The sequence below is a fragment of the Bolinopsis microptera genome, chromosome 1 (assembly GCF_026151205.1).
Source record: "Bolinopsis microptera isolate Bmic1 chromosome 1, MBARI_Bmic_1.0, whole genome shotgun sequence".
NCBI classification, from domain to species: domain Eukaryota; kingdom Metazoa; phylum Ctenophora; class Tentaculata; order Lobata; family Bolinopsidae; genus Bolinopsis; species Bolinopsis microptera.
Window position 1 is genome coordinate 20,696,268 of NC_087072.1, and position 13,800 is coordinate 20,710,067.

General features: G+C 35.8%; 1 long non-coding RNA gene across 1 annotated transcript; it reads left to right on the plus strand.

Moving 5' to 3' along the window:
* The first annotated feature begins 7,804 nt into the window (after positions 1-7,804).
* On the plus strand, positions 7,805-13,502 carry LOC134814283 (uncharacterized). Its single transcript, XR_010160139.1, has 4 exons — positions 7,805-7,933; positions 8,080-8,216; positions 11,901-12,770; positions 12,944-13,502. It is a non-coding gene; the product is annotated as an uncharacterized LOC134814283 (long non-coding RNA).
* The last annotated feature ends 298 nt before the right edge of the window (positions 13,503-13,800 follow it).

Consider the following 13,800-nt stretch of genomic DNA (forward strand, 5'->3'; position numbering starts at 1 on the left):
GATGGAGGTCGTAATTTACTCAGCCCGAATTAAGATTCGGCGGAATGACAGGCTGAGCGTTGACGGATGTTACTCGTCTAAATTTCTTCGAAGTAGCGCGCGCCGCTTTCTTCTCGATGGCAAGTGCTACGAAGTAGTGCGCGCCGGGCCAAATCATTAACAATGGTCAAGCTGAGCGCAGCCCAGTAACTGAAAAAGAAGCTAAATGTAAACAACTGTGGAACAAGAAGGAACGCTTCCTCAGACACAGGAAGCATAAAGAATTGACACCCTGTACCCTATCGGAAATCAGCGACTTCTCTTTACTGTCCATTTTGTCCCTGTCAATTTGTCTCGTTTGTCTCTGTCCTTTTTGTCCATTTTGTCCATTTTGTCCCCGATTTTTTGTCTTTTTTGTCTTTTTTGTCCCTATTATCTTTTTTGTCCCTTTTGTCTCTTTTGTCCATTTTGTCCCTTTTGTCTTTGTCTTTTTTCAGTTTTTTTTGTGCAGGGATAAAATGGACAGTGGCACCCCCCCCATTGCAGCAATATTTGGTTCATAATAACATCCAGACATGGTTCCCGAGCAATCATCCCTTCCCTGTCTAGGTTGAGTTCCTTGAGCAACCAGACACTCTATGGTAGCTCATTTGCTGTAAGAGGACCAAAACTATGGAACAAAGTGCCTGACAGTATTAAAGCTGATGCTACTTTTGAGTCGTTTCTTGCTCTGATACCGGACTTGAACCCTCTGATTTCCGGTTATAGCTACAGCTGGTCCAATTCCCTGGTAGACTACTCGCCATTGAGGTGGTCAGACATCTGATGACCCTTCCTGCTACGAGGATAAACTCTACCAAAGTAACCAAAGCTAAGTAAGTACTAGCAAAACTGCGCGTTTTGCTCTAGAAACACACTTTTTTAGAGATTGTACCGGCATATCCTCTAAAATCATATCATCTAATTTGTTCAATTTTAGGGAGGGGCGCCATAAGGGGTGAGGTGCCAACAGGCAATGTTACGCCACTGGCTGAGAGATAATTGGTCATGCCAGTACTGTCATAAACTGTAACCAACTATTTAAAAATTAGATATCTTTTGCTAAATTTTAAATTTTAAGTCATAGAGCAATCTTCTCAATTTTAAAATTTTTAAGAATTATATTTTACCCTAACTATGATGTGGTGGCATTTCATACTTAACTAAATTTCAACTTTGAAAGTAAATATATTATTAGTGACAACAAAATTATAGTTTAAGACATCCATTCTGCATTGTGTTTCCAATATTAGAATTTATGATATGTATTGATTGAATAATTGGTAATAAATTTAACTTTTGTTTTATTAACTTTTGTTTTATTAAGGGGCTGTTGCCCGGCCCTGGTAACTCGTACTCCGCTTTAAAGATCTAGATTATGGAATAAAGGTACGCTATGTCAATATGGACCACAGAGCACATTCGATATAATCACAAACGACTAAGAACCGAGTTCTGGTCAAGGGATTTGGCTGCTGGATCAGAAATGGTCGGAAATTGATCCAACCCTAAGAACCTATGCTCTGAACACAGCATGTGGGTTTTTCACCTGGCATCAGATCTCGAGACATGTACACAGGTCTTGAGATCAGACTGTAAGGACCTGGGTCCCAGAATTTTACTTGAGTATTCCAAATCGAATTTTCAAAAAATACAATTTTTCTTTAAAATTATTGAACTTTCGGTTGATATCCAGCCATACACTTTTTTAACTGATCATATTAAAGCCGGATATCCTGCCAGAACCAAATTCATTCATGGCTCATACCCGCATCTGATACAATAAAGCCGAAGCAATGCTTGTAACGTAATATTATGTTAATGATCATTAAGTCCCTTTTTCAAAACTCAAGGTATCAATGTAATTTCAAATTGCATTGAACAAGGAAGACGTAAGTACCTTTTTAAAAACTCTAAGTATTAATGCAATTTATAATTTCATAATCTATAATATACATATAATAAGTATGTAAGAACCGAAACTATGAAGAACTTAGACATACATGGACCGTTATTTTTTTAATTTCATTCAATATTTTTCAAGTATCAGATATTAATATTAGGGGCTCTCACTTGTTGTATACACATTATAATAATATGAGGTATGTGAAGGGTGCCAGTCAATGAGTCAATCCAAAATAGAATGTGAGGTGTATATCACACCTAAATTTTGATATATAATTTGACAATCGACAATTATTATATTCAGTTAAACAAAAATTCAGTTAAACAAAAATTCAATTTTATGCCATTTATTACAGAGTAAACAAGTTTACAATAAATCAATTTGATATTTAAAGGAATCCTAATTCAATGTGTAGTATGGTTGTCACTCTTTAAATAGATTAGAAATAGGTTGACGGGGCAAAGGAGTGTGCGTGCTGTTCGCTATTGCTCACACCAAACGGCAACCTAGTAAATGTTTTGTATGGACACCGGTCTCCATCACCATACAAACTTAGGATTGTATAATTTATTGTATAACTTTTAGTGCAGTGGAGGTAGCGGTGTGGTGCATTAATAGAGTGACAGCCTACTGATTTAGAGTTGTTTTTAAGTGAGCATAATGGGTATATTTTTGGACCTAAAGGCTTTACTATGGCAACTTTAAAATTGGTTCTTTGAATCATTTATTAAATATCACTTAAAAAATATATAAATCTGGAATCTGTTCACACTGTGGACCAGTCCTATAAAAAAACCCTCTTAAATTAAACATTAAAAACGTCTCAATAATGGAAATAGTCATATAATTAAGAAATTTACCAAATTCTTAATATCTACCTTAAGAGAAAAATACCTACCTAAGTCAATGTCTACCTGTAATACACTAAATATTAGGTGGTGGAGTCAGCACACATTTACCAAAATCAAAATTTTTTTAATAGGAGGAACCTGTGGGCCGAGAACACTGGATTAAATTTGTTGAAGGGGATTGTTTTCAAATGACAGCTGCATTATAATGTCATAATAAATATTACTATATATTAGAAGATATCGCTCTAAAAATCAGGATAGTTTTTAACATTAATAAATTCAATATATACACACGTTTTCTTCATATAGTTTAAAGATAAATAAACTAAAAAATACTACAAGAGCAAAGAGTTAAATCAAAAACATGCAATTTTCTAAATAAAAATAATTCAATCTCAAAGCTACAACTTGATTATTACATTAAATCAAATTTAAATCGATTGCTCCTCAACATTTTAATTTGCATGCTGTTTCATTACTGAAACTACTCAAATTGTGAAATCAGCTGGTTTTATTTCCATGTTCAAATGCTCTAAAGTTAAAAATTTATAAACTTAATTTAATTAAAAAGTGGTTCCAAAAGACCAAGTTCAAAGTTAAATAATATTTAATCATATAAATATATTTATTGTTTATTAAATGACACTGCACTCAGCACTGTCCAGAAAATGCAAGGCGAGCAATTTTAAATCCTTATATATATATTTCGATGCTGTACTCCTACACATCAAAAGTCGGTGTTGATTAGATCTTCGAAATTCTTTGCATCATTTATTAAACATCGTTATCTCAAATTATTTGTTACATATGATATAGTAGTGTTTAGTGTTTAGTTGAAAGTATTAAAACTATATATATATTGTGTATTGTAGGACTTCGCCGCTTCGACGCGCCGCGCAAACAGGCACTCTTGCTTCGTATCTGATATGAGTCACAGGAGGGGCTATTAAGTGCAAAGAAACTGTTAACGGGTGATACTCGTAAAATATCTGTTCATATATTGGACCTTCGACGAGTCCAACTCGGCGCGCGTCCTGGTAGGTTACAAACCTACAAAGAAACTGCTGCTAACTGCTGCTTACTGCTGCTCACTGCTGCTCACTGCTGAGCAACGATCTCGATGGGTTGACATCGTCAACCAACAGATCGGCGAGATGCAAAGGATTGACAACGTGAATCAATGCTGCTCACTATTATATTCCTATTTACAAGAAAGACAATAAGGAATGCATTGAAAATTATCGGCCTGTATCAATATTACCTTTATTTGGAAAGATCTTCGAGAAGGTCATTTATAAACGCCTCTATAATTTCTTCACATCTAAAGGTGTACTAACAGACTCACAGTTTGGATTTAGAAAAGGCCATTCTACCACCCATGCTCTACACAAATCTATAGACTCCGTTACTAAGTCTCTGGCAAGCAATAAACATGTCCTAGGGATATTCATTGACTTAAGCAAAGCCTTCGACACCCTTGATCACGATATTCTTTTATGCAAATTAAATTCCTACGGTATTAGGGGCACAGCACTTACCTTACTAAAAAGCTATTTGACTAACAGAAAGCAGTATGTTATGTATAACGATGTACCATCAGAAACAATGGACGTGAAATTTGGAGTACCACAAGGGTCAATTCTAGGGCCGTTACTCTTCTTATTGTATATGAACGATATAGTAAACTGCTTTTCAGACAGTGAGGTGAAATTTGTACTTTATGCTGATGACACTAATATCTTCATATCAGGACCATCTAGAGAAGCAACATACAAAAAAGCCAACTTAGTACTTAAACATGTCTCGATTTACATGAAATGTAATCTACTTCATATCAACATGTCCAAATGCTGCTACATACATTTTAAACCTGCCTCTGAATATGATGACACCTGTGCACGGACCAGACCATTTGCTATCCTGCTAGATGAATCTAGATCAATATTCATCAATGGTAAGGTTATTACTAAAGTCAAGGATACCAAATTCTTAGGTGTTGTTATAGATAGTAAGCTAAACTGGATTGCCCACATGCACTACATCCGTAAAAAACTGCGATCTATGACTGGTGCAATCTGCAGAATTCGGCACTCGATACCTTCTGAACTATATTTGAAAATATATAATGCTCTTTTTGAATCACATCTTAGTTATGGTATAAGTGTTTGGGGTGTTGTCCTCAAAGAACGGTCCAATGATAGTCTTTTCATCACACAGAAGCACTGTATAAGGATCCTTTTTGGCGACCTTGACTCATATTTAGATAAACAATCAACATGTGCACGTACTAGACCATACGGTATGCAAAAACTAGACCATAAACACTTCGAAAAGGAGCATACAAAACCCATTTTTAATAGATTAAAAATTCTTACAGCTCAAAACTTGTACAAATATCACTGTATTTTAGAATTCTCTAAGATTATCAAGTACCACTGCCCATACTCTCTTTATGAGGCTATCAACATTTCAAACCGTGCAACGAGTCTAATGGTTATTCTCCTAAATAAATCAAATACCTTTTTGTTTAATGCAGCCAAGCTTTGGAACGCTGTTCATAAAAAAATTTTAACTTCAAGCAATTGCTTAGAAACGTCCATTAGCTTGATAAAACTGAGAACCAAAGCACTATTAATACAAGCACAGGCAGCTGACTTAAAAGATACTTGGACTCCAAACAATTTTAAATTGCAGTAAGCAAGTCTAATTGCAGTGGCACACACTTACTATTACTATCATGATTGTACTATAGACAGAAAATCTTTCAAATCGATTTTGGGCGCTTTTTAAACATTTGTTGTAATGTTTTTAGATAAGTTAAATATCTAAATTTATAACATTTTTTATCTGAATGAATTAATTGATATTTAATAATTTATTCGGTAGGTTTATCTGGTATTGATATTGATTATATTGATATTGTTATTATTGAACGAAGCTAACTCTAGACATAGTTAATACTACTTCTTTTAAGAAAGGGACTTGGAGTATAAACGACCAAGTTTGCATAAATTTCTACCCAACCAAGAACTCAGGAGGCAAAGGTGGGTGCGTAAACTTTTGGTCTGCACTCTCCGATCCTGTATCACCCTGGATTCTTCTCGACGTATCTTTGTAAAAGTTATATATACCTTTTAGTCAATCTCTTGCTACTCCAAGTCCCCTAAAATATCTGATCTAAAGTTCGTGCTAGTTATATATATATGAAATATATTTTTGTCTGCTTTAATTGATACTAAATAAAATTGTTGTTTTCTTGAAATTGTTGTTTTCTTCACTGCTGTCGCGCGCACGCACATAGCAGCAGTGAGCAGTAGTTAGCAGCAGTTAGCAGCAGTTAGCAGCAGTTAGCGGCAGTTTTTTTGCACGTAGCCCCTCCTGTGAACTATGACTAGATCGTCGGACGTCGCTTTGTTAATTTGCATGGCTATGTGAAAGCTCAGTACTATATTATATTTTAACTAATTTATTTATTAACTGACGTGACCCAACGCGAGCTGACTACTCAGAATGCGCGAGCACGTCAACATAAAATTTTTCGCGCCCTACAAACTTCGGTAGACCTTATAATTTGCAACTGAACGCTTGCGTATGTCGTAGTTCAAGCTGCGCGCGCGGTATGAGTATTTTCATTGCATCATACAACATAAATTATCGGATTATAAGTAGAAGCTATTTGTACAGGGATTTTCTCATCGATACTTTAAATGACTAATCTTTAAAAAACAAGGTCGATTCTTATACAATTACAATATATTTTGCATATGCGCGTTAAATCAATTCGTTATCATGTAATAATGTGTGTCATACTTAAAGCTAAGAATATTTGTGTATGGATTTTCATTCTAAAACATGGAAAGATTTCATCAATTAATGTAACTTGGTACCATATGGTTTATTTGATCTTATATGTTATCGATTTATATAGTTTTACGTTATCGTGTATCATGTACTGATAGTTATACATTATTATTATACAACGAGTCCAACTCAGCGCGCGTTTTGGTAGTTTATAAACCTACAAATAATTTTATCCCCTGATAAACTCCAAGATATTATACATCAACGGATTATAATCTCATTGTATAGTCACATAACATGATACCATGGCCTAAATTTTGACAAATGGCTAAGCTCTTGACAAAAAATATAACCTGTAAAAGTCATAAAAATGATAACTTCACATAATCGGGTGGAAATCATGCTCTTTAAAATTTTTCACGAAAGTTTTTAACAGCATATTGTTTATTACATTTTTTTACACAAGATTAGAATCATGTTGTAATTTTGTTTTCCAATATTTTGATCAAAAATAATTTTTATTTGGATTTCAAAGTACGCACTACGCCGCGCAGTTAGAAATCGTAATTATCGTATTATATTAGGAGATTTGAGATTTAATCATTATTTTCACAAGTGAGTCGATATATTGCAATCACATCTCTTTTCGTTGCTGCTCACAGCATAGAGCTTCAATGCTCAAACCGTATATCTAGTTGATAGTAAAGTAGTATAGAAGTAGTAAAGTAGTATAGAAGCTGTTTCGTTGCACATTGAAATACAGATGTTACTAAATGATCTTAAGAGGTTATTTAATGTAATCGATTTAGTGTTACTGCCTTTAAGCTGTGATGTGCTGGAGACTACTAAAACTTGTTCTAGTATAGAAAAGCACAGCGGATTTTGCTATCATGTTACTCTTTTGTAGATCAGGATTGAATTTGAACGTATTACTCCTAAACAGATTATTTCAATTCTGCATTATATGGAAATATCGATAACCCATTCGAGCCTTTTTTTAAACGTGTTTATGTTTTTGAAAAAGTATATTATTGTGATACTTCCATGTATTAAATCGTTTAAATGGTATGGTAAAGAACAGTACACAGATACTTATTCTTTGATGCCCCGAAACACATTCCTAGCTCTAGATCTGCCTTACATTTCAATAATGGCTCTTTCATCACAGTTGCTTGATAACTGCTGATTTGTAATGCTTAAAATTGATCCCACTCAGTTTGACTATCTTAGGTTAGCTGTAATATCGAACTCGACAGTAGCTTCCTCTGTCATGTCGGAGATCTCAGGAGACGACTGGGTATTTTGTGTCAAGAAGAGGTTAACCTCCCACTTAACAAGATAAACATCAAATTCATAGGTTTGTCTCTATTTTGATGGTTACTGATACAGCAGTTCATGTGTTTAAAATGTATGGGTTAAATTCTAATTAAATTCGGTAATAAATATTACTGCAAATGTTGTAAACGGTAAAACCATTGTGTATAAGACAGTCAATTATCTCAGGAGTGCCAAACAGGGACCGTTTTAATCGAGAGGACTTCTCTGATGACAGAGATGTGGAAAAGACTACGTCCTTCTCTGGAAAACTACAAGGATAAAATACCCACCTTCTTCGGGAAAAAGTCCATCATATGCGAAAGGTAAATCGTTTATTTTTGAAAACCCGATCACGATCAAAGCATATACAATTTGGGCATGTCCCAGCCAACTTAAGCCGAAAATCTGGCTTTGAAATCTTTAATTTGAAAACACCCAAAAATGTAGTTAATATACCCCTCCACCATACCAGATCGATTTTAAGTCAGCCAAGGCATAATTACTGCCCAAAAAGCCTGTTCCAAATTTGTCTCAATTCTGTTCCAGAATCCCAACTTCTCTGAAACCAAAATGGAACATTGCCCACAAAGCCTTTTCTGAGGATGCTAGGGCCACCAAACTTTTCAAGGACACTCCTGGTATCGATACCAATCGATTCTGATCGCCTTCAACTCAGTTTAGGCGATTTTAGGGTAAAGTTCATTTTTGTTCATTTCATGAACCAGGGGATCATTTTGCACTAAAAAGGTTTTTTTAAAGTTGAACAAAAAATGTCACAATTTGATGTGTGAAAATAGTGCTTTCGATGTGAAACTGGATGATTCTTGACGCACCCTATCCCTTCGGTGGAGTATTACATGTCAAAGAAAAAAACTTCTGAGTTGCTGAACATGTTAGTAAACAATATGCCCCTCTACCATACCATATCGATTCCATGCCAGTCCAGGCATAATTACCGCTAAAAAGCATGTTTCTAAATTTGTGTCAATTGTTTCCACCATCTCAACTACTCTGAAACCAAAATAGAAACATTGCCCCAGAGCCCTTTCTGAACATGCTAGGCACACCAAACTTCTCAGGGACACTCCTGGTATCAATACCGACCGATTCCAATTGGTTTTAGCCCAATTCAGGGGATTCTAGGAAAGTGTTCATTTCATTCATTCCATGAACCAGGGGAGTATTTTGCACTTCTAAGTGGCTGGAAATGTTAGTACATGTGTCCTTCTACCATACCAGATAGATTCCAAGTGGACACGTTAAAAAAAAGGTGGCACTAGAGATTGATTTTTTTTAAATGAGTTTTAAAAATGGTCATTGCTCTTTGTTGGTTGATATATCTATCTATACCTTTAGAAATTCGATTAAATTTCATGATCCTGAAATCACGGAGTCTGTAGTGCTTATATCACAGGAGTTATCGTTATTTGTGTGCCAATGATTCAAAAATCACACAATTAGAAATGCAAGATGAATCAACACTAGATAATCTGAAAAGTACTATTCACAAAGACGCCAAAATTGATATGGTGACTATAATGCATGTAAGGAATAAAATGTCTTATCTGAAATTGTTATTGGTGCCAAAATGATTCAAAAATCACAACTTAAACATTGGAAATGAGCCTATTTTGAGCAGTAATTATTGAATCATCTTACGTTTTTATTGGCTTTCTATCATTTTTTAGGGTACAAAATAGTATTAAATAGTATTAAAACCAGTTAATATGATTCAAAAATCACATTTTCGTTATTGGTGCGCTATTAAGTCTCACTATAGTAAGCCTTAAATTAAGTGCACAATATGACAACATATATCCATTCTATGGTTCTTATTATGTGATTTTTGAATCCATGTCTAAGCTTATACCATATTGAAGGCCTTTGAGCGATAATTTTTGATCTGGGTGGTTAAATGATTCAAAAATCACACAAATCTGGCTACCAACTATGTAATTTTCTTTAAAGTATGACAATTGAATCATATGTAATGTTCAAGTTGTAATGACATTTTGAAAAGAAAGGTAATGAATCGATAATCACATTTCAAAAATTCAATTAAGTATTATACGTAACTGATTGATTCATTTGTCACAGTATGGAGACAAAATTATCATGGCTTGAGTAGTAAAAGTACTTGCCTAGTTTAATCAGTTTAAAATCAGTGTTTTGTGATTATTGATTCCACTATTACTCTAATAACGAACTTCTCCATGACCATAAACAAGTGCAGTGTCCCAACAAATTACTGCAGATTTACTATGAATACCAACCTGATATAGAGCCAAAAAGTGATGTTGTTGTTGTGAAACCAGTATTTCTGGTACCCATAGGGGATTTGAAATCAACTTATAAATCAAATGTCATTCCTCAAAGTATCATAATCAAACCCCGGGCGAGTCCAAAATTAGAAACCTGAGTATTGATTCATATGAAATATGAATATCTCTTTAACGATAAAATTTCCTGAACCAGATCTGACTCGCTATGTCTGTTCAGACATGTTTGTCTGCCAGATCGTGGTACCTGAGTCCCTTCATTGCCTTGCATTGAAATCACACAATAACACACAAAGTTAGAATCACGGCAAATCGACATTCATCGCTTTTTCATCGGAGTACTAATGGACAGTGTTCAAATGGACAGTGTACATTCCCCTGATACAGCATCATTTCAATACATGCTCATTTATGTGATTTTTGACTCATTATGGCACTTTTAACCATCTAAATTCTCTAAATATTAGTTAGCATGATATAATTGTGATTGATAGAGTTCATTGTTACAATCATTCCGTTGATATTCATATCACATTCATCATTCTAAAATACTTAGTCAGAATTAACCCTGTATGTGATAATTGCATCGTAACTCCACATTTAACCGGTGATTCTTTGCACTTTTAACACTCAGCTATCTCAAAAAGGTTCAATAATCACATTGAGAAGCAGGACACACTCACAGAATGTAAATTCATCATTAGAGGTGCAAGAAATGAATATTTTGTGATTTCTGGCTCATATCTGCACAATTAACAGATATAAAGAGATGAATGACTTTATTATGTGACATTTGAATCTTTTTGGACCACATTAAAATTTGGTTAACTTTCATAGCATACTCCTTGAGATACAAGTATTTTAAAATGCTTCACACAATTTTGGCAGTGAAAAATCAATCTCTAGTGCCACCTTTTTATGAACGTGTCCAAGTCAGTACAAGCATAAATACGGCTGTAAAAGCATGTTTCCAAAATTGTATCAAATGTTTCCACCATCTCAACTACTATTTTCATTTTAGTTCATTTTCCATACATTCCATGAACCTGGGTAATGTTATTTGAGTTTTGATGGCTCTTAGGCCTAGTTTTTACCTACATCCATCTTAGAAAACCGAATTGAGGCTTCCCAGCACTTAAATACAGTCAATACTTCGATGTGCCCGTGTTCCAAAAATCTGGATTCTCAGGAGGATTATTGTGCCAAAATTGGGACATTTTGGAACATTGGTAACATCGGTTCTAGACATGCAATGATTCTCAAACTTGGTTTAAGTGGTCCTAGGACTAATATAAACACTTTACGACCCATTTTAAACCATTCTGAGCATTTTGAGAAGAATGTTCATTTTCGTTCATTTCTGGTCATTCCATGGGTAGTTTTATACGACTTTTTATGGTTCCTAGGCCTAGCTTACGGCTATATCCATCTTAGAAATCCGAACTGAGCCTTCCCAGCACTCAAATACGGCCAATACTGTGATGTGCCCATGTTCCAAATTTATGGATACATCTACTGTCTTCTGATGGCGGCTGGCGCGAATTCGATTTTCGGTAAAAACCACATCAGTTTTCAAATTTGAGATATTTTTAGCGCGCGGCGCGCGCACTGCGTGTTAAATTTTAAATTTACGCCAGCTAGCAGGTGTCAGATTTACTGGTTATAATTGTGGGAAGTCCATCTATGTTTATTATTAATAATTTTTGGTTGACTATTTATTTTCCCCAGGAAACTTACTCACGTGCGAAAGACGAACTCTAAGAATTGGAGAATAACGGCAGTAGACAGCAGCTTACTTCCCCTGTACTCAACGACATTGAACAATAGACATGAAATGACTCGCTGACCCCCTACAAAGTACTTGTGCTCGGAGGCAGAATTTGGCATCGTTTGGGTCGAGAAATTTCCAAGGGTAATGATACAGTTAAACTGTATAAAAATACCTCTCAAAAACAACCTTCTCCTGGTCGGCCATGTCCCTCATCCTGCACTTGACCCCTGCAGAGGTCACAAGAACATCGGAGCACAAATGAGCGAGAAACGGGGAAGCCTTAGCTTCCGGGTCAAGGACTGCATCACTTGCACCTACCTATTGAACCTATTGATAGGTTTAAAAGTAGGCATCTTCACGCAATCTGCGGACCACCTCCTAGCAGCGAAATACGGATATACCCTCCCTATTACATGCGTTCAACCGGCACCCGAACCACACGCTGTTTCTTAGACACAACTTCCCACTTAAATCAGTGTCCTGTCGCATCAACTGGCATCGGCAAGTGGCGACACTGTGTAGACTCAACCCTGAGCTTGATCAGAATCTTCAGTCACAAACCTGACACCGTTTCGGGGCTTGCAATACGGGTTTCTGTCAGGCTCCCAGCAGTTTCTTTTGGACCACCATCTCATCTGACAATCACCCGAGGATACCTGCCAGAGCTCGCAATTTACGACGAGTTAGCTTATGGCACCTCTGGCTGTTAAGTGAAGTCATAAAGCTCAAACAGCTCTCATCTCCCATTCTCTCTTCCTAGACAGCAGACCTGGGAGAAACTCCTTCTAGCCGGACGTCACGCGTGATGTACGAGAAACTACGGACAGGTGTGTACCTATACTTTTTAAAATTACACATTTCGTCTGGATTGTGATTCACTGCAAAACAAGTCACAGGTTCCAATTGTAGAACTATAAAATTTTAATAATTCATGGTTGATTATACGGCCTAAGCGGTATACAAATAAAGCGTTATTATTATTATTGCCTCTAATCCTCAGGGTACTCCTACTTGCGTGCGAAAGACAAAGGCAGCAAGAATCGAAGAACAGAACCCCGACCACACTGCTTGTGAGAAATGAGCAGCTCTTGATCTAGGACAAAAAACTTTCTTCTGTTTAATATCTAAAACGTGTTACGTGTGATATTACACCAACTTTTGATTAATAATACGAAACTTTATACCTTATAAAGTATGATATTTAAACACGAAAATTTACATTCTGAAATTGGTATAGTGTTCCTTTAACTGTTCCTTCAACTTTCATCGTAGCTTTTTTCAAAATATTCTTCAGTGCCATCAACAAACAGATTTTTTCATTTGACTGAACTGTGCCATATTTGATATTGCCTCTGTATTTTATAGGGAAAATTTTTTAAATCTTGCAAGTTGATGTAATTAAGTTTTAAGTTAACGTATTATAGATATGTTAACACTAGTTTATGTTTCAGTATTTAAATTGTTTCCATTTATAGTTTAACCGATCCCTGTTGTAGAGTTATCAGATCTTTACTTAGGATAAACAATATAATATGAAGTTCGATAATAATATTAATAAACATTAATTGTATTCACTGTTTTCTAGTCATCAAACTTCAGATCAGGAGGTGACCGGGACATGATTTTAGGCCTGACCGGGACCGGGACCGGGATACAAAATGTGACTTGACCGGGACCGGGACTGAGATTATCAATTTACCGTGACCGGGACCGGGACCAATAATTTCTGGGATTTCTATCTTACCGGGACCGGGACCAGGACCGGGACCAACAATACAATTTTTTCGGGATGACCGGGATTTGACCGGGATGACCGGGACCAAAACTGGTATTCTCATATTGAAAGCTGCAACTTTC